This window comes from Rhinoraja longicauda, chromosome 29 (assembly GCF_053455715.1).
Source record: "Rhinoraja longicauda isolate Sanriku21f chromosome 29, sRhiLon1.1, whole genome shotgun sequence".
In the NCBI taxonomy this organism is placed as follows: domain Eukaryota; kingdom Metazoa; phylum Chordata; class Chondrichthyes; order Rajiformes; family Arhynchobatidae; genus Rhinoraja; species Rhinoraja longicauda.
Genome location: NC_135981.1, coordinates 7,248,854 through 7,263,681, shown reverse-complemented (window position 1 = coordinate 7,263,681; position 14,828 = coordinate 7,248,854). Strand labels below are relative to the sequence as shown.

The window sequence follows — 14,828 nt, the reverse complement described above, 5'->3', positions numbered from 1 at the left end:
ACAAAGCTTAGCAAATAGTAGAAGGATACAGAGGGGGAGGGAAGGGGTTGATGGGCAGATGGACAAAGACCAGGCCAGATGGAAATGCAAAAAGTATGAGATAAGAATAGAAGTATGAGACGTGAAGCCAGAGGAAGGAATAGAGGTGGAGGGAGAAGGGAAGGGAGAGGGGGCGGAGGGGGATGAAGGGTGGGGAAGGAGAAAGGGGGAAATGAATCTGTATCCAGGTAGGGTACAAGGAAAAGAGGGGGGTAAAATGGGAGGGAACCTCATTCGGATATGTACTCTGTTTTGTCACTGGTCTAAATCCTGGAATTCCGCGGGAGTATGGGAATATCTTCTCCATAAGATAACAGGCTGGTAGATAACCATCCCCTTACCAAGGGCAGCTAGTGATGGGCACCATACACTGTCTTTACCAGCATCGCCCAGCTTTCAGCATGAAATGGCACCTTCACATTCAATGCGGCGGATCTCAGAAATTCTTGGTCTTGGAAAATATCCTGGAGGAATTCTTGGTCTCGACCCGAAACGTCACCCGTTCCTTCTCTCCAGAGACGCTCCCTGCCCCGCGGAGTTACCCCAGCATTTTGCGTCTATCTTCAGTTCCACAAGATTCTTCCGCCACGATGCTCATTTATTCTTCTTGGCGGGAGGGTGATGTCCTCCAGTTGATTGAAAGGCCGTTAATGACGGTCATCAAGAGTGGAGAAGGAATCAATGGCAGGGGAGGTATTGGAAAAACGTGAATCATTAAAAACAACTCGACATTATCTTTTCCAGAAAGCAGACATGCAGTGGGGAAGGAGTGTGTGGCTTCAATGTGATGCATACACTCTGAACGAGTGCTGGAGGAAAGGTCTCCAGGGAAAGTGGTGGGCTGTTCCCTTAGCTCCGATAGTTTCTCACTCGCATGTGGTCTGTCTATGTTAGTCTGGAAGAATTAACCCACACGTCAAATACAAACTCAAGTAGGTTGTGTATGAGGGGTGGGGGGGGTGCAGGTTAACATTAAATAGATTGTCAGCAGGCAAACACCATGAAGTTTAGTTTAGAGATGCAGCGTGGAAACGAGCCATTCGGCCCACAGAGTCCAGGCCAACCATCAATCATCCCGACTATTAATCAGTCTGAAGTAGGGTCTCGACCCGAAACGTCACCCATTCCTTCTCTCCAGAGATGCTGCCTGACCCGCCGACTTACTCCAGCATTTTGTGCCTGTCTTCAATTTAAACCAGCGTCTGCTGTTCCTTCCTGCACACACCGGCCATTCATCATCCGTTTACATGAGTTCAATGTTATCCCACTTTTGCATCCACTCCTTGCACACTGGGGGCAATTTGCAGAGGCCTATGAACCTACAAACCCACATGTCTGTGGGATGTGGGGGGAAGCCGGAGCATCTGCAGGAAACCCGAGCCATCACAGCAAGAACATGCAAACTCCACACAGATAGCACCCGAGCACAGGGTGGAAATCGGATCTCTGGCACCGTGGGACACAGCTCGGCCAGCTGCGCCACTGTGCTGCTGCTGCCCTGTTTCAAAACTGATTTCTTCTGTCCTGTGAATCTTTTCTTATTGCTCCTTGGTTTTAATTTCTCTCTTCTGCCAAAGTTTCAAACGATGATTTACAGGCCATGGGGCCCATGTTTGTCATGAATTGCATTGATACGATGGGTCTGCTGAGCGCTCTTTTACGGATGTGTTTGCGCGTGCGTGCGTTATGCGCGCGTGATATCTTTCCATGCTAACAATGTACATGGGCTCAGAATTTCCGATTTGCCATCAGAGGAAGCATAAACTACACGGGTCCTTTTGACCCCAAGAGTGAGAGCAGAGCTGGTTGATTGTGAATTCCATCATTCCCTGCCTCTCTAGTGTCATCGTATCATTAAATAAAGCGGAATCTAGGTTTCTCATTCACTTTTAGTGCTCGTCCTTGGAATTCTTGATGGCTTGGAACATTACTGTTACTGCAGTAGCTGAAACAAACCTCTCAGTGTTGCGAGATAAGTGAATAAGACAGAGGTCAAACACTCAATAATAGTCAACCCAATTTGCTGTGTATATGTGTATTGCAACTGGCAGATAATCTAAAGGTGTTTGGAAAATTGCAGGGCAGTGAGAATAGGTCAAATACTAAATTATATAAACCAGTGCAGCAAACACTGTAAAGCAAAAAGCAATGTACAATGCTGTTCATCCTTTGGGTGAAGAAAAATATCTTACATTTTAACAAGTCCTCTCATCATCCCAAAGGTGTAGCAAAACAATTAATTTGTGAAAAGAGGCAGCAAACACACACAATAAACCTCCACATGTAGCAAGGTAAATAGGCAGGTAATTTACTTTAGTGATGTTGGGTGATGGAGAAATATTGGCCAGGACAGTGGCAGTTTCACAGCTCTTTTTTTCCAGAAGAGTATTGTGGATTGCTTTGCAATAACATGGGAGGGCATACAGGGCGTCAGTTTAACATCCAAAAGACAGGACCTCTGACAGTTGCCTTCCTCAATGCTGCGCTGAAGTGGCAGACTAAATGACATGTTCAAATCACGAGAATTGGACCGGCCCAGAAACCATGAGATCCAGCACTGAGCTGGAATTCCACTTGACCTGGACACTGCTCATCATTTCAGCTGCAGATATCAATGAGTAATCAAGCTGATTGTATTGTCATATTTGTCAGGGCGGCACGGTGGCGCAGCGGTAGAGTTGTTACCTTACAGTGCTTGCAGCGCCGGAGACCCGGGTTCCATCCCCACTGTGGGTGCTTGTCTGCACGGAGTTTGTACGTACTTCCCGTGACCATGTGGGTTTTCTCCGAGATCTTTGTTTCCTCCCACACTCCAAAGACGTACCGGTATGTAGGATAATTGGCTTGGTGTATTCGTAAATTGCCCTGATGTATGTAGGATAGTGTTAATTTGCGGGGATCGCTGGTCGGCGTGGACTCGGTGGGCCAAAGGGCCTGTTTCCACGCTGAATCTCTAAAAATATATATATATTTTTTAAATGCACAATATAGAGAGGTATGGGTGCAATGGAAAATAAGGCAAATAACGTCATTTCAGAAACTGCTAGCCATCACTGAATTTGCCTGCATTTTGAAAAACCTTACTTAAAATTAAATATTTGAGAAGCTACAAGAGTTCTGTTACATGAATACAGATACATGTTACTTTCCAGTGCAATTTACTAAAAAAAACTTCCCCTAAAAGGATATTAAGTGCTGTGCGTTATTTGCCCACTGGGGAATTGAGCAAATGTCCTCATTTGGTCATGTCTTGTTATGGGTAATGATCAATTGTAGCTCAGGTCTGGGCCACTGGGGTCATTTGCCCTGACCACATAGGTAGAGACACTAAAGCCTGTTACTGACCCGTGCCTGAGGGTGAGTCAGGAGGAAAAGAAATATCAATGCGCAAAATAGTTCATGATACGGCTTCAATCCCTGCGTAGAGCTGGTGCTGCTGGAATTGTCCAGCGGCACCTCGCGTGCTTTTGTCCGAGACTGGCCCTTCCACTCCCACACTGCAGAACCCTGTCCACCTATGACTTTAGACTTTACTTTAGAGATGCAGCGCGGAAACAGGCCCCTTCGGCACACCAAGTCCGCACCGACCAGCGATCACCCCACGCACACTAGCCTGCACACTGGGGACAATTTACAACATACAGAAACCAATTAAACTACAAACCTGAACGTCTTTGGAGTGTGGGAGGAAGCCGGAGCACCTGGAGAGAACCCACGCGGCCATTGGGAGAACGCTCAAACTCCGGACAGACAACACCTGTAGTCAGGATCGAACCATGGTCTCTGGCGCTGTAAGGCAGCAACTCTACCCCTGTGTCACTGTGCCACCCTGAACACTCAAAATTTCCTTTAAAATAAGTGCAAAAGCTGCATCGGTATTTCATGCCGGCACGTTGAAGATCCAACCAGATTCAGGATTCTGTTTACATTCGTGTGCTTAAAGTTATCTGAGCGCTGCCACCCCTCAATTGGAGGTCCTTTCTATTTCCTCATTCCCAGGTATCTGTTCTAAGCATCATTATTGATACAAATATGGCTTGATGACACATCAGTGGTTGAGATAAGGATTGCAATGAGACAACTGAAAGGTTATCGTTAGCATGCACGACAAGTCTTGTTATCTCCTATGATGAACATGTGGAAGAATAAAACTGGAGAGTGCCACTATGCACCAATATCCCTTTGCCTCAACATGATAATTCAATTTTCAGTCACGCCAGAGAGGATTCCTGGTGAATGAAAGCTACCACTGAGGCTGTTAAATGGATGTTATTCAGCTGACAGCAAGTTAGTGGGACTGGATGGAGAGTTTGTGAAATAATTAAGAATGATTGAGATTATTTCAAACTTATTCAATTATTTCTGCACTGACCCTGGACATGTGAACCCTATCTGTCCATGTGATTTACAAAAAAGGTAACAGCCTGGCAACTGATGGGGTTATATTAAAAGAAAGTGATTTGATAAAAATTGCACCAACTATTCTATTGTTCGCGGCTGAAAAGAACATCCCATGTGTTGCCAAGGCTGCTGTTTGGGTGCAGGAGATAGGGAACTTGCTTTTTAAAGTCACACTGTATACACAGCTGCACCTTGGGCATTGTGTTAATGTTGCTCTTCTCTCGTGTTTGAATTGTTTAATGTCTTAAGTAATGAAGAGTAAACCAGAGACACTGCTTCCGATGGCTGAAAGATTTAATAGCCAGAGATTGGCAAAAGAATTAGACGCAACTTGAAGGTAAAGTTTTCTTACGTTATTTCTGCCTAACATGTGGGTGGAAACAGACTCAAAAAGGATTTGGATAAATGCCTGTACAAGGAGAGAGCAGGGTAATTGGTTTAGCTGGATTATTCTTGGTACAGATTCAATAGGACACATTAGCACATTTGCAGATGATACAAAGCTGGATGGCAGTGTGAACTGTGAGGAAGATGCTATGAGGTTGCAGGGTGACTTGGACAGGTTGTGTGAGTGGGCAGATGCATGGCAGATGCAGTTTAATGTGGATAAGTGTGAGGTTATCCACTTTGGTGGTAAGAATAGGAAGAGAGAATATTATCTGAATGGTGTCAAATTAGGAAAAGGGGACACAAATGGCCTCCTCCTGCACCTATTGTCTATTGTCTATCCTCTGCAATGCTACTGGGTCTCGCGCACTTTAAATTAGAATGGTGTAAAGGTGCAAATATTAACGGATACTTCAGCTTAAATTCACTTGTGGGAGTCATCCTGCTGGTTATATTGTGGGGTCATACTTTTTCAGTACAGATAGTTTAGTTTTAGTTTAGAGATACTGCACGGAAACGGGCCCTTCGGCCCATCGAGCCCGTGGTGGCCAGCGATCACACCAGGGACAATTTACAATTTTTACCAAAGCCAATTAACCTACAAACCTGTACGTCTTTGGAGTGTGGGGGGAAAACCCAGGCAGTCACGGGAGAACGCACAAACTCCGTACACACAGCACCCGTAGTCTGGATCGAAGGTGCTGTTAGGCAGCAACTCTACCGCTGCGCCACCGTGCCACCCCTTAAGATCAAGAATGTTTGCACTACAACTTATCATCTTTGGGTTAGGTGTTAGCACCCTTGCCCCAAAATCATTCATAGGTTTAAGCATCCATTTCACAGATTTGAGTGAGGACTCCAGTCTGGCATTTACTTGAGTGCAGTATTCAAGAAAGGGCTGTTCTGCCGGAGGTGCGACCTTTTGAATGAGTGAAAGGGGGTCCCGAACCAAAACGTCACCTGTCCATGTTCTCCAGAGATCTGTTGCTGGCACTGTTTTGTTCTGGCTTTCTCTAACTTTCAGTCTGAAAAGGGTTCCAACCTGAAATGTCACCTGCTCCTTTTCCCCAGAGATGCTGCCTAACCCGCTGAGTTACTCTAGCATTTAGCGCCTTTCCCCAGACATGCCACCTGACCCGCTGAGTTACTCCAGCACTTTGTGTCTTTTTATTTTTGCAAACCAGCATCTGCTGTTCCTTATTTCTACATTAATCCAAGCCTGCCTGCCTCCAAGATAGTCATTAAAGAAAACACTGCAGCATTAAAGGAGAAGTGGGTTTTTATTTTTATGAATTCCTAGATAAACCTTATTCTTCGACCAGCTCTTAAGACGCAGGATTCTGATAAATTATATTACTTTTCTTTTGTTGGACTTGTACACAAATTGGCTGCCTACATCAGAATGTAGGTGCAGTTCAAAATGTACTGTGAAATGCTTAAGAAAAACAATAGTTCTTTGTTTCTTCTTCCTGTTAACCCCATAAGTGAAATTTTCATAAATCATTTCTGCCGTTGGTGTGAAACACACATGCAGATATAGCTACGATACGATTCGACACGATAGAAATTTATCCCAGGAGGGAAATTGATCATTGATTATTGTTTGGTCGTATATTTGCAGCGAGGTTTTAAGGTTCCATTTTGTGAGTTGCATTTGCTTTATTTAGTGCGCCGATACGAAGCGACTAAGAAAATACTTTACCCCCGTGATTATGTATTGGTACCAGAGTGCACGATTAAAGACAGGCACAAAATGCTGGAGTAACTCAGCAGGACAGGCAGCATCTCTGGAGATCTCTTCTTCAGAAGAAGGGTCTCGACCCGAAACGTCACCCTTTCCTTCTCTCCAGAGATGCTGCCTGTCCCGCTGAATTACTCCAGCATTTTGTGTCTATCTTCGATTTAAACCAGCATCTGCAGGTCTTTCTTACACAGAGTGCAAGATTAACCCAGTGGCAGCACTTATCTCTCTTGCCCGTTGGCCTCCATCACTCCTCTGCAGTGGAACGGCAACCAGAGGCCACTGGTTTCTGTCCCTTTGTTACTGGTGGGCTCTGGATACGTTGAATATTTCTTCTGAAACTCCTTCGTATAGTTCACGATGAGTTGGATTAATGACACCCTTTGAACCAAAGGGCACAGATAGTGAGAAGCACAAAAGCCTAAATATTTGATTGGGGTGCTGATTGAATAGTGCATTACAATAGTATGAAATAGATAAAAGGAAGAGGTGATAGGTAGATTGATGAGAAAGCAGCAGAACAGAGAATCAAGTTAAATATTATTCAGGACATTTCAAGTTAAAAAGAACGATTTAAAAAACATTGAGCCAACAAAGAATTTCAGTCTTTTCCCCTTCAATTTCTTTTCTTTTCTTTTCTTTTATATTTTATGAAAAATCTGGGATGTGTTTGAAGATAAAAGTCATCGTCTCTGTGCCTTTGTCCATCCCCATGATCAATGGTAAACTGGTTTAGCTTTATTTTTTTCTTTCTTTGTATGATTAATGGCCACTATTCATTGTTGTCACTGCACTGTTCCTCGCGGTTGGCCTTTATGAGTAATGAGTACGAAGGGTTTGGATAAGTGAGATTCCATGCTCAAAAGTATTTGGTCAACGACGATCCATTACATTTTTAAAAAAATCTTGTTTTTAGTTCATGCTTAATGAAGAGGTGTGTTGTAATCAGTGTCTATGTAAGACTTTGTAATTAGCTCTAAACGATTCTCTTTATATTTAACAAAAACTCTCGAGTTGGTCTCTCAGCGTGTACACCATCTTGGCTATGCTGTCCCGCTAGATGGGGAGGCCTGTGTTGCAATCTTAGGTCAACCTCATTGCCAAACACTGCAGTGACCCTATTGAGCTTGATACTGAACCTTCTGTTGTCTGGGAAACTGAGCAAAGCTGCAGCGGAAGACTAATTCTGCTGATCACATTATGCCTGTAATGGTGCCCTGAAGGATCGCTCATTTTCCTGTAGATTTTGATAACAAACAACATTGAGGCTTTCCTCAGTCTTGCTGATGAGCAGAGAAATAGCCCCATTGGTGATCCCAAACACTCTGAAGCATCATATATTGACACCACCCGTGTAATTTGACCTTCACAACGCAGCGAATGGCAATCTCAGACTTTAACCAAGATGGCTGATATGTCGACATCCATATGCTTTACCTTGAACCATTTTTTCTTTTCGTTCATTCATCATTTAATTTAACAACATAAACATTGATTTTAACAACATAAACATCTTCGCAAATTAATGGAGAATTCCGATAAAATACCTTAAATATCTAACTTCTACGTAAGGTGGTGATTTATTTCAAAACTTTTAGCACAATTTTCTGTACTAAGCCTTGTAATGACCTTGTGTAGGAAAGAACTGCAGATGCTGGTTTAAATCAAAGGGAGACACAAAATGCTGGAGTAACTCAGCGGGACAGGCAGCATCTCTGGAGAGAAGGAATGGGTGACGTTTCGGGGCAAGACCCTTCTTCAGACCTTTTAATTACCTTGTTATTTTCTCTGTCTCCGATGCAAACATTATTTGCAGCTGATTTGTGAATACATTGGGAAAATGTTTGGTATATCATTGAGGCTCATGGCCCTATGTACCTATCACTCTGTATGTATGTTGAATAGTGCGACTGCTTTGAAAATGGTTCTTGGTTCTTGGTCCTCCAAAATATTCCAAATGGAATTGAAACTGGAGGTGGCGGAGTGTTTATCTCTTGTTAGTGGTCATGAATGTTACTTATTCTTGTATCTAGTTGAGTTTATACCGAAGGCAGGGTAGCATTGCTGTCAGGGTGAGAGTCATTTACTCTCCTTCAATACATCAGGAATGTATTAACGTAGAAACAAGGAACTGGCAGATACTGGTTCATAAAAAAGAGACACGAGATCTGAAGAAGGGTCCTGACCCTATCCACGTTCTCCAAGGATGCTGCCTGCCTCGCCGAGTTACTCTAGCACTTTGTGTCGCTTCTTTCTTTAAATGACGAATGTATTGTTTGCGGCAAATGAGATATAAATAAGTTGCTCACTGGCCTGTTGCAAATGTGTATCACTCATAGTTGAATCCCTGTCCATCACGGACATCATGCCTGCTGCTACTGCTGCGTTAACTGGTGGTTTTCTTCCAACACTTGGAAGAAAGAGCAAAGGAAGTGAGTTCTGTCCAGTGTGTTCAGTCTGTAGACACAAAATGCTGGAGTAACTCAGCAGGACAGGCAGCATCTCCAGAGATGTTGCCTGTCCCGCTGAGTTACTCCAGCATTTTGTGTACATCTTCGATGTAAACCAGCATCTGCAGTTCCTTCCTACACAGTGTGTTCAGTCTGTTATGTTTGTCTTCTAGTCTAAAATTTAGTTTAAAATCTGCTCTTTATTTTTTTTCCCCAAACGAAGTCCAAGAAGCCATGGCACTGGAAAATGTTGCGTAGTATGGCCTTAAAACCGCGTGGATGGGAATGTTGGGGAATTGTCCTGGCTGCTGTGAATGCCGTTTCTAAATTCATCTTAAAGAATTAATCAGCGCCACCACACAAAATTTCTTGAGTATCTTATTTACCTCCCGCCCCACCGATACTCAATGGTCATCTTTCACTCACACATGTAATTGCTATGCAAGACGGAGAAAGTCAAGTGAATATTGCTATTTCGAGGCAACATGAGATGGACCATTGTTCCCGGCAGGAATGTTTCCCACCCATAATTTCTACCATGGATGTTGAATTTGGGAGGAAACTGACCTTTTAATCCAATTTAATTGAATCTAAATAGCATGTTGTTTTCAGCATACTTGTTCTGGCTTTATCTAAGCCACTCCCCATTCTCCTTCAGCGAGCGAATAGTTTGCCAAATGTTTTTCAAAAAAGCCTCCATTTAAAGCAAAAGGATAAAATTGTTGTCAGCCTTGAGTCCAAAATTCCTCTTCTATGTCACTAATAATTTTGAGTGTGCACAAATTCCGTGGTAAGGTCTTCAAAGAGTCCTTTTCTTCTGGAGGTTTGCTATTGTTGTATGCAAAGTAGGCGAAGGGTGGTAACCCATCACAGGCCCCCCATTCACAAGGCCAGCTACTTCTGATGGAACTGTGGCAAGCGGTGGGAGATTTTCTTTTTCCCTAACTTGCAAATACATTAGGAACCCCACAGACCCTGTTCAAATGGTAATTTAAAGTCACAGCTTCTTCCTGACGAGCACCTTTTTAACAGAAAACATGCCGATCGCTCTTCTCAGCAGTGAACATGACAATCCCTCTGATATCAGTGGGAGGTTTGTGCCCTTAGCTCTGTAAATCAATGATTAGTTTCTTACATTGTCCTCTTGTACAATGCTCACATTAATGCCGAGAATATTGTTTCGACCATAACTTTGTTTACTGTGTTGTTGGGTTGGACACCTGACCATTGCCATGACTGCATTGCAGATCGGAAATTTGCACTGAAGTTGCAACACGGATCCTCACTTCGACTTTCGAACACGGAAATGTTGTGCTATTAGTCCATGTAGATAAAACAGTATACATACCACGTTACTGATCTCTATGGACTGACGGCGTAGGAGCACAAACTACCCATAACCAAGAGAATAAAGTGCAAATAGCAGCTTTTGCCACTGTTTCTTTCTGACGGTGGTATTTTTTGCTGATGGCAACTGAGTGGGGCACCATGGTTTTGAGATGTGCCAAGTGGCATCCAAGGGAATTGTAAATTCTTTTGCTCCCAAGCTTCTAATGAAGACAAGGCTCCTTCTAACGATCATAATGTCATAAATGCAGCACAAGTTTCCATTAGCTACATATGAGTCCATGTAAGGGGTGGAAATGTTCTTTTGGCAGAACTGCTACACAGCAAACCAGACTCGATTTGTGTTCTAGGTTAGCTGGTGTCTGGTTTTCTTTCTGTCTCTGTTAGGAAGCACTTGAAATTTACTGGATTGTTTCTCAATGTCTTGACTGAGTTCCAACGACTTATTGCAGCCCCACTGTCCTGGTCTTGTTACATAACTGATAGATTTAGAGGGACGTGGGCGAAACGCAGGCAAGTTGGACTAGTGTAGATGGGACATGTTGGTCGGTGTGGGCAAGTTAGGCAGAAGGGCCTGTTTCCACGCTGTATGACTCTATGACTCTGACTATCGTTTACAGCTGTTAAATGATCACACCTCATTTTGATCGGGGGATAACTTTAAAATGAAGACGGATGCAGGTTTTTGAATGTGTCCCACATCAAGGGCAGAACGATTATGTAGGAATATTGAGAAGACAAAATCAGATTCAATGGCAGTTAAACATGTCAAATCTCACTAATGGCGCCATTTCTTTCACACTGGCATTACTAATTGTGAGGAAGGCTATTTCAAAGTGCCTGACTTAAATCCGTGTTTGTATTGTTTTGTATAAACTCACCAGTTTTTAATTTAACTTTGAGATAGGACCACTGGCCACATTTGTAACACAAAATCAACTCAACAGCCACCAAATTTGATTGAACCATAAAACCCCATCGATGATGCAAATTAATATGCAAAAGCAACGGGGGAGAAGAGAACAACTGTCCTTTGGAGACTGTCCCAAACTCATGATGGAAACGCAGCAAACTAGACATACTGGAATCTGGAGCAAAACACACAGGTGCTCACTGGTAGAGCTGCTGCCTCACAGCGCCAGAGTCCCAGGTACGATCCTGACTACGGGTGCTGTCTGTACTGAATTTGTACATTCGCCCCGTGACCGCGTGGGTTTTCCTGGGTGCTCTGGTTTCCTCCCACACTCCAAAGACGAACAGGTTTGTAGGTTAATTGGCTTTGATAAAAACTGTAAATTGTCCCAAGTGTGTAGGATAGCGCGAGTGTACAATCGATACAGATTGCTGATCGGTGTGGTTTCGGTGAGTCGAAGGGCCTGTTTCCGTGCTCGGTCTCCTAACTAAACTAAACTAAAGTGCTGGAAGAAACTGAGAGGCAATGAACAGACAACGTTTTGGGTTTTGCTGTTTATTTTCTCCACAGATGCCGCCTCACCCGCTGAGTTCCTCCAGCACTTTGTACTTTTGCCTTAGGCGCATGTTGGGTGGAGCAGCATAACGAGGCAATTCTAAACGCTTCCCGTGACTCGACGTATGTAATTTCCTGGGAAATATAAAAATTTGGGGTTCTAGGTCTGTGATGAAAATAAACCCACTTAACCTTGGATATGATGCAGTCAGGAGCTCAATCCTGCTCTCTTTCATTGAGTCAGCTCACACCACACAATAACATCAACGTATTTATATTTACTAAAATAGCAAAAGCATCTCGAGAAAGTTCACAACACATCCACGGATATAGAATGGGCTGCAATAGTAAAAAATAAACGATGTTACAATATATATATTTTTTAATGTTTTTCAGGTTTCTATTTGGAGGAAAAAAAAACAGTTCAGACTTATGCTTAGTAAATTGAGATTAACAGATATCCCAAGGATGGTTAAATTACAATACTCTTTTAAAAAGGAAACCCACAAACATCTTGTGGCTATTATCTGAATGTCTGCAATAAAATTATAGGCTTGGTCTCACTCATGTTCCTGTTTTTATTTTAGATGTGGGGACCATAGTCTCTCTGGACCAATATCCAAGGCAGAGTTTGTGTTTTATGTATGATTATGTCTCCATTCAGCATTAATGAATAGTCCTGTAAATCTGACTTTATTAAATGTTTTGCTCCTGCAAATTATCAAGAAAATAGGGTGGAGAGTATTTTTCCAAAAGTACAGACAGGGTATTCTTCCTGAAACAGTCTTCACCTCATAGAAGTACAATCGATACAGAAGACAGACACAAAATGCTGGAGTAACTCAGCGGGACAGGCAGTATTTCTTCAGAAAGGTCTCAATCCGAAACATCATCCATTCCTTCTCTCCAGAGACACTGCCTGTCCCGCTGAGTTACTCCTGCATTTGTGTCTATCTTCGGTGTAAACCAGCATCTGCAGTTCCTTCCTAAACAATCGATACAGAAGTCTGTATTGACTTTTACTTTTAGTATTCTGGGTGTAATCCCATTTCTAGCCATGTAGAATTGCATTTAATATTAGTACAATTATTTCACAAAATTATTGTAAGTCAATCCATTGGTAATTTTCTCCCTAGATTCAGATGCATCATCAACATGTTCTGTGTAATGGTTACACTTATTTCACAATCGAAGATTGTGCATTCAACTTTAACATATAAGTTTTGTTTAGTTTATTGTCACGTATATCGAGGTACAGTGAAAAGCTTTTCTGTTACATGCTATCCCGTCATCTGTAAGACTATACATGATTACGGTCACGGTTGCGCTGCGGTAGAGTTGCTGCTTTGCAGCGAATGCAGCGCTGGAGAACCGGGTTCAATCCCGACTATGGGTGCTGTCTGTAGTTAGTTTGTACGTTCTCCCCGTGACCTGCGTGGGTTTTCTCCAAGATCTTCGGTTTCCTCCCACACTCCAAACACATAAAGGTTTGCAGGTTAATTGGCTTGGTAAATGTAATAAATATAAAAATTGTCCCTAGTGGGTGTAGGATAGTGTTAATGTGTGGGGATTGCTGGTCGGCGCGGACCCAGTGGGCCGAGGGGCCTGTTTCCACGCTGTATCTCTAAACTAAACTAAACTATCAAGCCGTCCACAGTGCACAGATACAAGATAAAAGGAATAATGTTTTGTGCAAGATAAAGTCGAGTTAAGTCTGATCAAAGATTGTCCAAGGGGCTCCAATGAGGTAGATGGTAGATCTGGACCGCTCTTTAGTTGGTGACAAGATGACTAGGTTGCCTGATAACAAATAATCTAGGAGTGCACAGCATTGTATGTGTGGTCCTCACCAAATCGAGATAGGTGCATGTAAAATATCCCGGGGGAAAAATGTGAAGGAGAGTGGATGGAAGTTTGCAATGTTCTGTCCTATGTTTATGTTGTAACAAAGTTATCTGGTAGTTATCTCATTGTTACTTGTGCAACTTTAGCAAAATATAGGCTTAAATCGAATACATTACAACACCTCCTGCATCACTGGGGATGCCCTGGGGCTGTGAAAGGCCTTAAATGCATGATCATCACCCTACCTCTCATTTCATTCTTTTCATACCTCTGTCATTCCGTCCTCTTAAAATCTTAAAGCTTTCATGTGAATAATGGAAAATATAATAGTCGTTCATTCTCCTTGATTTCTGCTCTCTGATTAATGTAGTCTTGATGGTGCCATCGCTTTTGGATTTTTTTCCTTTCTACTTAGGTTCGTAAGTGTTTTATAAAAATAAAACAGTAACTATAACATGGGCTAAATGTTTTGCCAGAAGAATCATTGAATTCAAACATAGCCATTATCATGATCGCTGCTTCGACGCGCCGTTCAATTTAGTCTCTCAACTCATGGTACACTCACCACCGTTATTATTAGGACACCCGCAGACCGAACTAGTCAACCTCAAACAGATAGACACAGAAAAACGCTGGTGTATCCCATTACTTTATCCTCATTCACTACTGTATATTATGACAGTCTTTGCTTCCCCAGAGTAGTACAATGAGCAGCAAAAAAAAAAAATTGTCGCCTTTCATTGCAGCTATTTAACACTGTTTGATAAGATCAAATTATTTTGCTGCAAATTTCTAGATTCTAATGAATCTAGAAACGCCGAGGGGATTTAGATCAGATATTTTGCGTAAAAGAAATATATCAATAACTTTGTAACCTGCACAGTTGGGGCTCCCACATTAACAAAGCAGCTCCAGTCTCGGGTTTTCCTTTCCAGACCTTGTGTTAATTTTTTTTTTCAAACTGCTGTGTGAAAATTATAAATGACCCATCAGAAAAGCTATTTATTATCTTTTGTATGGATTGTCCAGAGAGTAAAGCCCCATCAGCTTCTTGTTATCCTTGTTTCTGTGCTTCCCCGAGTTGCTGGCTGCAGGAGACCGTCTCTTGTCTCTGGTCTGATTGACAAGAATATTTGCAGCACCGAGGGAG

At 42.7% G+C, this 14,828-nt stretch overlaps 1 protein-coding gene across 9 annotated transcripts in view; it reads left to right on the top strand.

Moving 5' to 3' along the window:
• Positions 1 to 14,828, top strand: part of raraa (retinoic acid receptor, alpha a) — a 524,616-nt gene that overhangs the window by 380,704 nt on the left and 129,084 nt on the right. The gene's annotated exons all lie outside the window — the stretch shown is intronic.